The 12500-nt window shown below is 40.6% G+C and overlaps 1 pseudogene; it reads right to left on the bottom strand.

The window, feature by feature from the left end:
• Nucleotides 1-12500, bottom strand: part of LOC138000239 (leucine--tRNA ligase, cytoplasmic-like) — a 57125-nt pseudogene that overhangs the window by 37245 nt on the left and 7380 nt on the right.

The following is a 12500-nucleotide window of genomic DNA, read 5'->3' as shown; positions in this document are numbered from 1 at the left end:
TATTGTCTTGATGTCCAATCCACCAATCACGATGCGGGGTTCTATGGCCAGAACAAGTCAAAATATTATTCGCGGTCATCAAACTAACACTGGCTGGCCTTAATTTTAAGCGTGCAGGTGTGTTTGGGCCCTCACCAGTTTAGAATACAATATCAGGCTATTATTTTTGTTTCCTTGGACAGAGTCTTAGGCCTAAACGCATTAGCAAACGGATAAAGAACCACTAGGAGTGGAGCGGAAAGGATCACTCGGGCGCCGGCCGAAGGTAAGTAACTCCTAGTATTTCTCCTGAGCGATATAAAGAGTTCGACGCTCTGATGGCAGAGTTGTCAAACAAGCTCGAACTTTCGACTGGCGCCGTACGTTACGTTTTTAACGCTGAAACAGGCAAGATGATCATCGATGTGAACGAACTTCAGTACGGTTCCTGTTATGTCTTTGTATGTGTATACAGATTGTATTTATCATGCATATCGATGTGTATTCTTTGCAATCTTATGATTAAAATTACCAGTATTAGATGCTTCATTGTAAACCTGGTCTTTTCTTTACATAATATTTAAAAAAAATGAACTTTTCATGGTTTTATGAGAAATCTGACTATAAATGAAGGTACAGTAGATCTAGTGAGGGTGAATGTGTTCTGTAGAAAGAGTAAATATTACTCTAACAAGGGGAGTAAAGTTTAAGAGGGTAAATTTTACTCTTGAAAAGGAGTGGTTTTGTACCTTTTTGTCTCACCCCAGTTTTGGAGTTAATTTATCTCATTCTCACATTCGCTCACTCGGGTGGTTGGTTGGCCGCATCTCAGATATGCTTTAAGGTGACTGCGCGATGCAGTTATGAGCTATGCTGTCAGTCATTTGACTCTGTAGCTGCGTGATGCAGCTCGAGTCAATACCCACATTTCACCCTTGCTCGCCATAGTCTCCAGTAGCTCAGTGGTTAGAGCATCCGACTAGATCACGGAGGGTCGTGGGTTCGAATCCCATCTGGGGCTCGGATTTTTCCGAGTTCCCAGTTGGTTCTACCATCATTTCATTTCTCATGTAATTTAACTCTGTCAAGGGTAAATTGAACTCCATTTAAAGAGTTCAATTCACTCCAATAGAAGGATAAAATTTACTCTTGTATTGGAGTGAATTTTACACCACAGGAAGGGTAAACAATACTGGAGTAAATTTTTACCCCAACAAAAGAGTAAAAGATATAGGAGTACATTTTACTCCAAAAACGGAGTAAGCATTTCCGGAGTGAATTTTACTCCAAAAATGGAGTGGTTTTGTACCTTTTTTTTAACTCCCTTTTTGGAGTTAAATCTACTCCTTGAAAATAACAGTGTGGAACTGTCACTCTTCGTACTCTAAGTAAACAAAACGAAGGCTAAGTCCATCATAAATACTTCAGTTTCATTCGACAGCCTTCATCCAGAAGGGACATCGAACAATTTGTAAACTCTAAAGAGAGCTCCATCTTCTTATATTCTTCAGTTTTACCCCTTAGTGGCGCCATTGTTATTACTCGGAATACCTGAAAGGTATCCGAGTTATAATCTGGGCAGAATGTAGTTTTCTGTGCAGCAGATGGACAATAGAATTACGAGGCAGTGATTTCATTGGTTAAAAAGCAATGTACTACACCCCTATGAGCAATACATTTGACCTCCCTCTGTGGCAAAACATGCAGGGTACCAACATTTTTAGTTATTTTTTTAAATGATAAACAATGTCCCACTTTATGCTATGACCGTTTTCATTGATTCTGCCAGTAATTTGTGACAGGAATTTTAATTACTATTTTTAGTTACATTAGATGGGCAGGTTGCCTTTTTCTTAACACAAAGGTCAACAATTGGAGAAGTCTATACTCATTGAATTATATATATTTTTTTTCTTAAATTCTTGCTGAAAACTAGAAATGTAAAAGTTTCCGCTCTGTTTTAAAATATAAGATGTAGCCACAAAGAAACCGCTCATTCCAGTCGAAAAAAATCCTCTATAACTGCGGAAATGCCTTGTGCGACTGTAGGCCGTACGTAAACCAGGCTTAAAGACGGCAAAAACCGCTCAATACGATTCCGCAACGAGTGGCAATCACCCTTCGAAAAGTGCGGCTTCTTGAAAAGAGGGAGATAGCAACTTCACAGAGACAAGAACTTAGTTGTCTCATGCGCAAGTAGCAAAGATGACAGGTTTTATATTGCAGTTGGAAACGTTCCATTAATTTCAATTCGTTGTTAAAGACTCGATAACCATGATGGTCAATGACGCATTTCAGGTGCTTCATTTCTTTGGAATAAAAGCGTACAGACACCGCCCGCTGTATTGCATGACGTCTTGTTCTGTCAATTCTAAAATCAGAAAAGATTTGACAATAATTATCGTAAAGGCATTCTTTCATACCGCGAGGCGACGCACAAGGGAGCATTTTTCAGCGGTCAAGCCCGCTATCCATCCTTCTATCCCCTCTCTCATACCATAAACAACATTGGCGAGGGGGAGGGGTTGTATCAGGATTGCAAAAGTAGTTTTCATAATCCAACACTGCATGGTTGATTGGGGGGGGGGGGGGGGGGAGGGGTATGATAAAGGTAAGAAAACCACAATTCATGCCTTGGGTACTCCACGTGTGGCACTGGTCAGTGGGTGCTTACCTGCGTCGCAACCAGGCGATGCTGAAAGTGCAATTTTCCTTCCTCTCAATCCAAACACAGCCTCAATCTTAAAAAACAAGGAAACAAAAAGGAATTAATTAACAGCTCTCTTTTTCAATTTTCATCAGTGGGCGATACACAATGTTTGTTTTGCTAAATGGACGGTGGCCAGCAGCATATTCTTCTGACTTCTGACGCAAACATAAAATAAATGTTAAAATTCCGCCCAGTTTGAAAATGTTTTTTAGTTTGGTCTGGAAGTATTCTTTGAATGAGATCGCGGCTTCATGGGATTCGTCTCGGACGTCTCTTAAAATCTCGCCCTTCCAGATGCTGTCCGTAATTTTATCGTCCCGTTCAGAATGACTGCCCCTGTGTCTCCGGGATCCTTGGACCTTTGATACTGGTGCAAATAATGGAAGAATGCTTACACTTCTCGGTCGCAAGAAAACAACTTACCTCCCGAGTAAGCAGGGCTAAGTTCATCAGGTGCTCTCCCTGTGGATTTTCTAGCAGCACTGTGGCTTCATCTCCCTTGGCGCTTTGAGTAGGTTTAACTCCACAGAGCTTGACATTTACAAATCGACACACAGGGGAGGGGGTGATTTGATTTTCAGCCGGGAGGGTAGAGGCTTCTGTTGTATTGTTTACATCATTCGTATTGCTTGTCTGGAAAAAAATATAAGGTTCAAGCAGAGGTATTAATGATGAAGGTTACTTGCCATACCATTTTCACTGGTAAACTTTAGTAGAAATACAGAAACCACAGCTGTACGACAAACAAACCAACCGAATTTTCAGCCGTTGTAAAGACAGAGAATGGTTTTCCTGGAGCACAGTCTTCTTGTATTCGATTGTCTGCTTCACTCGATGGCTTGATTTCAATTTTCACGAGCTGAAAACAAAGAAAAACTGTTGTCGTTATTGTTAACACTTTGAAATTAAGCACTGAGGAATTGAATTGTTCCGGCTTAACCTATCAAATGAGCCAATCAGGACGCAAAGCCACTTCCGTGCCGCCGGCGCTAGGCGCTGATTGGCTGAAAATGTAGCGCGAGATTTATGGGCCAATCACTAAGCATTGTAAACCTAAATTAAAGAAATCGTTAAGTTAATTTCAATATTTAACAGAAAACACTTAAAATTCCATACCCATCCACTTCTTATCATTGAAACAAAACTGTAAAAGAGATTCATCATGAAAATGTTCCTGAAAAAGATACCTCCAGAGCTTTGCGAAGGAATGGTTTGTTTTCCTCAAGTACTTGTCTTTCATCAAACTGTAGAGTTGTCTCCAAGGCCGACGGGCCGTCGCGTTCCACACATTCCTGTAGATATGATCATGTCATGAAGCAATATTATTTCAACTTACTGGTTTTTAACGAGTGACCAAAGTTTTCCTTGAACTAGAGAGAGCCTCATTAGCCCCTAGAGTCCTTGATCCTTGCGTGGTGAGAGAACTGACCTACTGCTAACGTCACGGTGGCCCCGGGTCCGATTGCCAAACTCGGCATCATATGTGGATTGAGTTTTACTTGGAGAGGTTTCCCAAGTAATCCGGTTTTCCCCTCTGCGTTTGATTATTTCCATGTAGTGTCCCCAATTAGTGCTCCATCACTAGAAGACTTGACACTTAAATAAAAGTTCATTACTTTCGACGACCACAAGCCTGCAGTCACTCGAGAATAAAAAGAAATGAGATCCTGTTTTCCCGTCTTTAAAAATCTCCACGAGTCTGCACGCAAAGAGATGAACATCATGGCACGGTTGTTCAAAAGCCGATTAACGCTAATCCCTGATTAAAAATCAACGAAGGAGTTTATTTCTCTACTTCCAAATGCTGTTCAACGGTAATATTCGGCAAAACTTTACAATAGAAGAAGTCAATCTTGAAAAACAAAAATAACCAAACCAAACTTTCACCAAAAAGTTGAAAACAGGAAACATAATTTTACAATGACTGCAAAAATTTTCGCGCGCTCATTGGCTAATTTTTATTGTCAATAAGCGGACAGACACAAATTTATAATTCATGAGATAACAAGACGCTCCATAAAAGCTTACACTGGGTTGCCTGTGGTACGTGTTACACAAAAACAGAAGGCACTGAATTGGGTGGTATTGAACTGCAGGGTTCCAGTTAATATTTTCAAGTGGTGGGTCATTAAGACCATGAGGGCCACCCACATGTCGCGCCAGCAGAGGCCCTTTGGCTCACACGTTCACACCTTTAATTATTTTGTAATATCCTGTCCCATTTTGAGGTCTTCTAGTTTTTTAAGCTTTGGTAATTCAGTTTAAAGATAACAAAACACGCTCTTGAGTAAAATTCACTCGTTTCTTCTCAGATAAGGGAAAAAAACAACAGTTTTTATATATAGCTCTGAATCGAATTCTCATCGAAAGATTAATGACAATCGATCGTAAAAAGACGAAGATTTCTGCAGTCTCTGACTTTTATGATGTTTTGTCAAAAGGAAGAAATTGATCACGTGCTAGGCAACTATAAAGGTGCATGTGATCACCTTGAGTCAACTGAATGAACTACGGGAAAGCATGTTAATCGTTCGTCGTTTTCAGAGTAAAACAACGTCTTTGGTTTTTTAATTTTGTTGTAATATTTAACTGAATATTTACATTTCATCTGTCGGGTCAGGAAGCCTTCTTTGTCGGGTTCCTGAGGACGTATCTATTTTGACTTCAGGGTAAACTATTTACAAAATCGCGGGGTTGAGCGGCCATGTAATTGAAAATCTGAACATTCATGAGATACAAAAACGAATTATCGCAAATCACAATGCTGACAAGCACAAAAGCAGAAGAAATGTTTAATGAATATGAAGTTTGTTACTATGTCAATGTTTTTGGGTTAGAAGTCCATTACTCGTCCCTTTTAAGACTCCACATTTTTTTTTTCAGCGTGTGTCTTGTTCGGTATCCAAGTGACTTTCCATTATTGAACTCCATAAGGGCATATTTTGTTTAAAGATCCACTAAAACGTCATTCGCGTTACATGACTTTCGACGCCATTGCCGGTTAAGTTAATCATTCTACTGTATCCACCAGAGAAATCTACGCATTTCCCACTACCCTCTCGATCCTAAGAAAATACGCGCAGAAGGCTCTATGCACAAAGACACCACTTAGCAGGGGAGTGACAGGCAAGACTTTTACCGACACGGAAAAAAAAAACGAAAAAAATAAAACTAACAAATGAAACGCAGATTCCGACTGGATTTGGCAACCCAGTAATGACGCGATAATGCTCGCATCAGATTGAAGTTTCTCGCATTTTTGTCTCGCTTTCTTCTCGTGTTTTCACTTAATTTTGACCCCTCTGCCTTTTTGTTATTGTAAAAAACAAATTGATGTCAGTTTTTCATGCGTCTGTCCCGTTATTGATCATGTATTTCGTCATAGCATGGTCAAAGTAGTCTGCGGATCCACTCGGCTATCGCCTCGTGGATCCCACAGCTACTTTGACAATGTTATGACGCAATTCATGATCAATAACAGGACAGACGCATGAAAAACTGACATCAATTTGTTAAGTTTACGCTAATCCTGGATCAAGTTAATCGGCTTTCGAAAAACCGGGCCCAGTTTAATATCACTAAAATTGTAATGAATGGAAGGCTCTCTTTAACTTTTATTTGAAATCTTTAAGGTTGTACAAGCTTGCTCAGCCGGCATTTTAACTAATATGAACGTCCAATTCAAGTCTCTCGGAGTTTTTTCTTAAGTTCGCATCCGTACCTTGACATGTTGAACAAATGGCATCAGCTTTTTCATGGCGCTTTTCACTTCCGGTACAGCTTTCATCCGGTTCATGATATCCCTGTTATCGGGGAAATTTCCTCCCAGTTCATTGTACATCTCCTTGAGGGTGTTCAGAGTGGCGTGTTGCCATGGAGGATAAGCACTGGCCACATAAATGATTCCAAGGGTTGGTTTTACGGGAGGTGCTGCATCTTTCTGTCGACGGAATTATTACAAAATATTGTCACATATATCCTTCCATTAAACTACTAAGAATATTGGAACTCGACCAATTTTCAAGATACTGCAACTCACATGAAGCATTGACCGCCCATGTTTTCACACTTAGAGGCATCTCTATAGTTTAGGGTACGGTTTAAGTCGGAGGAGATGCTCGGCACACTGTCAAAAGAGGGGACAGTGCGGGCTTTTTACTTGAACGTTTTACAGATGTCACAAACGAGCGTTCTGAGAATGGGGCCACCTGTTCGGCGCTCTACACTGCAAACTTCAATTCCTTTGACTTGCTCATTTGGTAGAACAAGTGTAACTCTTAGATTGCCATAAAGGTTATGGATGATTTTTAATTTCACGTGTGCCTAAAATTCTCGCCATAAGTTGCTTTTTTCCAGAATGATGGTGAAGACCACTTACCTTTTTTCCCTTGGGATTCATCATGGCCTTGATTCGAACACGGAATTCGTGCGCACATCCTGTTAGGTAATCCGCTGACTTCAACAGCGGCTGTTCGACGTTTCCTGCAACCGGCCAAGAGGCATTCATAATGCTTCCGCTCTACAAGAAAAAAATATCAATACTTCATTTGGGAATGCAAACAGGCCATTGAAAGACCGAACGTCTTGACAACTCCTACAATTGTGATGTAAAATTCGCAATGCTCCCACAGGGAGAATTATACTCCGAAGCGAAACAAAAGTGTTGGTGGAAACGCGCTCTAAGCAGATCGTCACGAAAGAGGCACTAAAATCTACCTTTCCCAAGAGTTCCCAAAGGTGCTCAGCGAGATGAGGACAGATTGGTGAAAGAAGCAGCGTTTGTACCTAAAACAAAGAAAATACCAAGTGTAAATGTAATGCGAAGGGACAGAATCCTCGTTTCAAAAATCGCCATAATCCAAGCACCATAAAATGCTTGTGCCAAAAAAGTAGATCCGCCAGAATCTGGCTCGACACTTCACGACAAATACATAACAACTCTAGCACAAAAGGGAATCAGAAACTCCAGTTGACATAAACCAAAGCTCGGACTGAATTGAAACCCATAGTACCAATATGCGCTGGTTATAGCGTTTGGATGATTAACATAGCATTTACAGTAGATTTCGTGATACTCACCTCAATAAACTTGAAACAAGGTCTCTCTGCATTCCTGTCATACAATTCTCTCGGTATCGATCTCTCGCTGCTTGCAGTTCGTAGAAACCTGTTTTAAGAGCCTCTCGGAACATCATGCCCTTGTAGTTAGCATCTGTTTCTTTGATGGCTTTGTTTATGCAACTGCAAATGAAAGAAATGAATGTATGTATTCAAAGTGCGGGTTATAATAGACGAAGAGTGTCATGAAGTTATCCTAGCACTTATAAATTAGGGAGCTTAAGATCTACGACGACGACATCGACGAAAACGCCAGGAAACAATGAAATCATTGGTTAAAAGAGCATAAATAATCGTGCTGCACGTGCAGCACGGATTTTAGCTCATATTTTTGCGGTTCTCTGCGTGACGACGACGTGAAATCACTAAATTTTAGGTTTTGACGACAATGCTAGCATGCAACAGAGAATCTTTCATTCTCTATTTTCAGTCTGAAACCGCTTGTACCAATTTATTTTTGGGATACTTCGCCCACATTGTACGACGTGAACGAGATGGAATAATCGCGAAAGACTTTTACTTGAGCAAAGTTCTATTTTGGGGTGACGTTTTCGTCGACGTCGCCGTCGTTGATCTTAAGCTCCCTATTATGGATAATGGGCCCTTTGCATGAAACTGTCACATGGCATAAAATCTTCCCTGCTGGATGGCAAGCTACGCACTGGGACATCCAAAACAAAGAAAAGTCACGCTTCGCTGGTTGAAATCGCTTTGTTTTAGAGACTGTTGCATATCTTTTGCCATCCAGTATGGCGGATTTTGTATCATGTGACAATATCATGCAAAGAGCCCATTCAAGCAATTGTCACTTATAGACACCTGAGAAATTCAGACGGCGTCGACAGGATTCGAACTCCCAAGTCATAACCTCTGCTATGCCGATAAAATGCTCTGCCAACTGAGGAATGAAGCCACTCGGTTAGGAGCAGGTCAATTTGTTGGACTTACGTGTTTCCGCGAAAGGACTCGATAAATGAATTGCATGTATGTATCTGAAGTGCGGCTTGTGGCCCCAAAAGAAAAAAGTGATCATCACCTGTTAACCAACATTTCTAAATTCCAATTCGATCGGATGCAGCACCTCCCTGAAAACCACTTTCTCGTGAATGGAGCTTCCTGGGTAAATATCATTAATTAAATTCATCATACTTACCTGGACAATAGACCATTTTACAGTTGTAGCTAGGTTACCTGGCCTAAGAATGGAAGCGAGGCTGCCAGTGACACTGGTTTGATACAAACCTTTGTGCTTTTCTAATGTTAATGTAAACTAATAGTAATAAATAACAGTTAATATTTCTATAGCGCTTTTTACAATGAAAGATCAAAAGCGCTTTACATGTCTTTAAAACAAAATAAAATAAAATAGTAAATCTAATTACAATAATTAATATAGAAATGATTAAAATTATGTAATAATTATATGTACAAGTAGAAATATTTAATAATATTTAATACTTCTAATTAGAATTACAACACAATTTACATGATAAAAAGCAGTGAGGTCTGTTTCAATACAAGATCACAGCCACTCACAGGCCAGGTCACTGAGCAAACAACTGTAAAATGGCCTACAATGGTCACGTGAGCCCAACAAATTGTCCCGGTGAGCGCGAGGATCAATTCACTCTTGTTGACATTTTGTATGTTCCCGCTTTGGTTGGTTTTAAAGGGAACCTCCACCAAAACAACAAAATAACTTTAAGCCACAGAACATAACGTTTGCAATTCAAAATTTTCAAACTTTTTCCAAAGAAAGCGTTCGTATCCGAAAAAAGTGAATTTCAAAAACGCTTGTTTTGGCTTTCCAATTTCACGGGGGCCGCCATCTTGAATATTTGTAATCTGCGATCAGGCTCTATTTTAGTTTCGCGTGGTACGTAATGTGGAGTTGGCGAAACGAAAAGTAGAGCCTGACCAAATTCCTCTTCGATATTCCTTCCGCCCAATTTTTTTGATTGATTGACATGTCCTTCATCGGCCAATAAAACTTACTTCCATTACACCAATACACGCGTGGACGGCAGAGTCACGCTATTTTGTCTTGACCAGAGTTGATTACCGTGGGAGGAATATTATAAACGAATTCGAAAGTTACCGTTAGCTTTCATTTGAGAGAAACACATTTACAGCATGGAGAATGTTACTTTCTGTACCTTTTCGACGACTATATTGCGGCAAAGGCCGCTTAATTCTTCCTCCGAACTTCACCGAATATGCAATCGTTTTAAGCTTAACATCTTAATTTGTAATTGAGATAACCTAGCATTTTGGCGTTGGACGGTTTGGCAATAGATTTTTAAAGGAAAAAAAAAGGAGAAATACATTATTCCTTTAACGTGTTTGCCCATGAAGGTTTCTTTGGTGATTTTTTCGGGTAATATCTTCAGTTGCAGTGTATTTCTAGAAGTTGCGCGCAGTAAAATCAAGATAATTATAAATTTGGCTGTTAATCTTTTGATGGAGTACGAACAGTAAGATGAACTCGCAAAGTTTCTTTTATTTTTGTACAATTGGTCTCTCTGGAAACATGCCATTTTAGTTTCTGGAGTGCAAGTTTTAAGTTCAATCAACTGGAAATATTATGAAGCAATCTTGACTCCAAATTGTGCAACAAACCGTGTCATGTACAGTAAGTGATACACAGATATTCAAAACATGCATAATTCGTGTAACTTGCGATTTTATCAGCATCCCCTCGTGTTGATATATATGTCCTTTGTCTCATCCAGGAAACCAATATGCATCGGCTTTCATTGCCATTTGAAAGAACCAGCTATTTAGCTTTCAAAACATCAGGGAAGTTTCTGCCAAAGTATTTTCAACCACATGGCCACAGAGCTCGACAACGGAATCGCTAATTTCACTCTTTCCAGAGATTCAAACCCGATTCTGGACAAGTAATGAGATGTTTCAGATGGCATATCTCCATTTATACAAATAAAATCAAGTTGCACCGTCCACGTCATTGTAAGAACGAAAGGCAGCAAATTTTTTCGTACACTTATGGCTAGGCCTTTACACATTCTGCTCGAAACAAAGGCTATTCTGCTCGAGATTATGCTCCAAAAGTACTATTATGCTCGAATTATGCTTCTGTAAATATCGATATTCCTGGGTTCAAAATACTCAAACATGATGAATAAGACATTATATCGCTCTTCCAAGGTGAGGCTAACCCAACATTATTTAATCCTTAAAACTAACATGGGTAATAACTTGTAAAAAGAATCTGGGACAACAATGAACCATATCAGAAATGTGTAAAGGCTTATCAGTGACTTCTACCGGTTGCGGGTTTGGTTCCGCCATCTTGTTTTGCTCGGATGCTCGTGCCCAGCTCCCTCTCAGACTCGTTCCCAGGCCCCAGAATATGCAAAATGGCCAAAAATAGCCTATTCTGCTCGGATTATGCCCCAATCATATATTCTGCTCCTGAGTCCATATTATGCTCGAAATTCTGCCGGCAGAATGTGTAAAGGCCTACTTATGGCGGATTAGTCTCGAGGACTTCGCGAGAGCTCCGCTCAATCACGATGGCATTTTCACTTCCGGCGTTTCAACAGCCAATCAGATCACGTGTTTGGTAGGCCAAAATTTGGCCGACCGTCCGGAATTCTTGAGAGACTTTTGGACAGGCCCAATTTTAGTGAGCGACGACATAAGAGAACATATGGGCGAAGCTAAAAATGGGCCTGATCGCAGGTTAGAATATTTGTGAAGTGCCGTGGTCGCCTAATCTCGTACCCAGATCTCGCACGGTCATACGGAAGGGAGATCTGGTAAAGTTCGATTTCGAGCATGCTCAGTGCCAGCGAGGCCCGAAATACGGGCTTTTCTATCACTGCGCATGTTCGTACTCTGTTGTGATTTTGGGTGATTTTGCCGAATAAACATGGATTTCGAGAGTATTCTTGAAGAGATTCTTTTGGGTAGAGGACAAGGAAACCTTAAACTTAACCCCAAACAGAAAGAAGCGCTACAGGCGACTGGGAGTAACTGCAGAATACCCTGCCATTTTGGAGCTGCACCTCTGAAAAGGCTGGATACGCGGATACGCAGTCGAAAGTACCACCCCTCCCAAAGTAAACTTCTAAGTAGTATGTTGTGGAGTGGATACGCGGATACGCGGATACGCGGATACGCAGTGGAAAATACCACTCCTCCCCAAGTAAACTTCTTGGTATATTGTAAAGTGGATACGCGGATACGCAGTCGAAAATACCACTCCACCCCAAGTACACTTCTAAGTATATTGTGAAGTGGATACGCGGATACGCAGTCGAAAATACCACTCCTCCCCAAGTAAACTTTTAAGTATATTGTGAAGTGGATACGCGGATACGCGGATACGCAGTCGAAAATACCACTCCTCCCCAAGTAAACTTCTTGGTATATTGTAAAGTGGATACGCGGATACGCAGTCGAAAATACCACTCCACCCCAAATACACTTCTAAGTATATTGCGAAGTGGATACGCGGATACGCAGTCGAAAATACCACTCCACTCCAAGTAAACTTCTAAGTATATTGTGAAGTGGATACGCGGATACGCAGTCGAAAATACCACTCCACCCCAAGTACACTTCTAAGTATATTGTGAAGTGGATACGCGGATACGCAGTCGAAAATACCACTCCTCCCCAAGTAAACTTTTAAGTATATTGTGAAGTGGATACGCGGATACGCGGA

This window comes from Montipora foliosa, chromosome 4 (genome assembly GCF_036669935.1).
Source record: "Montipora foliosa isolate CH-2021 chromosome 4, ASM3666993v2, whole genome shotgun sequence".
Taxonomy (NCBI): Eukaryota; Metazoa; Cnidaria; class Anthozoa; order Scleractinia; family Acroporidae; genus Montipora; species Montipora foliosa.
This window is presented reverse-complemented; position numbering and strand designations above follow the sequence as displayed.